The sequence below is a fragment of the Zeus faber genome (genome assembly GCF_960531495.2).
Source record: "Zeus faber genome assembly, chromosome: 9".
Lineage (NCBI taxonomy): Eukaryota > Metazoa > Chordata > Actinopteri > Zeiformes > Zeidae > Zeus > Zeus faber.
The window spans coordinates 27914968-27917121 of NC_137197.1; the positions used below are offsets into that span (position 1 = coordinate 27914968).

The 2154-nt window shown below is 41.9% G+C and overlaps 1 protein-coding gene across 1 annotated transcript in view; it reads left to right on the forward strand.

The window, feature by feature from the left end:
• Positions 1-1795: 1795 nt before the first annotated feature.
• The window catches only part of alp3 (alkaline phosphatase 3), a gene marked incomplete at its 3' end in the record, with an annotated part of 10240 nt that continues 9881 nt past the window's right edge, over positions 1796-2154 (forward strand). Inside the window, exon 1 of the mRNA XM_080006753.1 lies at positions 1796-1910. The remainder of the gene's footprint in view (positions 1911-2154) is intronic.

The window sequence follows — 2154 nt, forward strand, 5'->3', positions numbered from 1 at the left end:
ATGTGTGCTGTCTGAAGAATGAATGCGATACCCAGTGTCCACTAGCACTTAATCCATTTTGACTAATAACCCAAAGTGCCACAGTTGCCTTCATTAATGGTTCATGCCTCAGTCCAAATTAGTGAGGCTAATTGCACAGCTCGGTGGGAGCATTAGCGTTCTCAAATCAGCACTGATGAATGTGCCTTCGTCAGGGTGTATTGGGAGTTGCTGATGAGCAACAGACACCTTATTTTTGATTTCAGCCATCAAGGAATTTCTAAACCCCGGAATCCTTAATATCCAGTCCAACCTCAGACTCTGACTCGTATCCACGTGCTTAATCATCTCTCACATGGTCTGACATTTATGATCCTGTCTATATGGGCAGGCAGGCGGGTGCACACCCAAATAACAGGTAACAAGTACACTCTGCTGTACCCTTGAACATTAGTGCAGCCTGTTTACTGCGTCAGGGCACAAATAAACACGGTCATTAAATTGCAAATGGAATAAAAAAACAAACTGGATTACTTAAATTAAATTATTGCTCCAAAAGCACTGGATCAGACTCACATGGACCTCACTTTGCCTTTGGTTCCACACAGGTTGCCTGAAGAGCTTAAATTTTGTATTTAAACTTTTTTATTATAACAACAATAACAACAATAATAATAAGAAGAATTAATAATAAAAATCTGTCTTATTATTATTATTATTATTATTATTATTATTATTATTATTATTATTATTATTATAATTATTATTATTATTATTATTGTATCAATAATAATATTATTACTATTTGGATTTTTCAAGCTTTATTGAATAACAGATAATCTGTTGGTTCTCTATGATTTTACCAGTTGAGCAAATGAGCCCCACCTCCAAATTTTTCTCACATTTTGATATATATATTTTTTTATCAATACATTTTTTTTCCTGACTCCTTTGTTCTTACAAACAATAATTTCCTTTATTTATTCCTATTTGCTTATTGTAGGTTACTCTTTCACTATCTGGACACAGCGTTATGTAATGCCATCTTTATTGCTGTGCTCAGTGAAAATGTCCACCAGCCCATTATCGCCCCGCTTTTTTTTACGACATGCTTATGATGATACCGACAGAGACGCTCTGGTCCCTCCTTCCATGCATGGGAGCAGTGGGAAGGTGATCAGAACTCTTCTCGAAACCAGAGGCAGCCATGGAGCCTCCGAAAGTGGTCGTTCCGTCCCTCCTCCTAGTGCTGCTGGCTTTGGCTTTGGGCTCAGCAGGCGCTAAAGGTAAGACAATGTGGATGACAACTTTTGATTGTTTTGGATCCTGGCGAGTCCAAAACCACGGAAACCACGGAGAAGGTTGGCTTTGGGAAACATACTGAATTCTTTGGTATTTTATGGCAGGAGGTTGGATCTCAGGCCTAGAAGATGCAATGTTGTTCTGTTTTGCAACTTATGACCTCATCACCATCCACTCAAGATGGGCTTGTCCTTCCCTGTTCTTCACGTAAAATTCTCATAATTTCCATGACTTCTGTTTTTTTTCGGTGAGTTTGGCAATGTTCAGCTCGTATTATGAGGTTGTTGCTCCAAACTACCTGGGAGACCGGGGAGATGTACAGTTGTAGATCAAAGAGCAGACAGTATTGGCCACAAATGCTCTAACACACACACATACACACACACACACACTAACATACATACATTTGTCCCCGGAACAAAGACCAGTAGATTGGCAGCAAACCTGGGACCAACTGCGTCCCCCGGGTCCCTGTGTTGAGCTCTGATTTAGTCTCTCCCGGCCTCCTGCAGTGGAGGAGGAGGATCCAGAGTTCTGGAGGTCTAACGCCCAGAAGACTCTGCAGGAGGCGCTAGACAGGAAGCTCAACACCAACGTTGCCAAGAACATCCTGTTCTTCCTGGGAGACGGTGAGTGACGATGGACACATGGAAAGCAAAGAGAATAGGACGTCCCCGGTGTATGGCTCTAATAAGGCAGGAGAACAGTGGTTGACAGCCTTGGCCCATGCAATGACAACCATTGGGTGCAGTCTGACTGCCAGAATCGGCTGTGTATCAATTATTTGGATATTGAGGATAAAGTACCATCTCTGCAAAGGCGACTTGTATCTGGATCCATGCATCCACTGGATCCACAGTGACGTGCACAGAA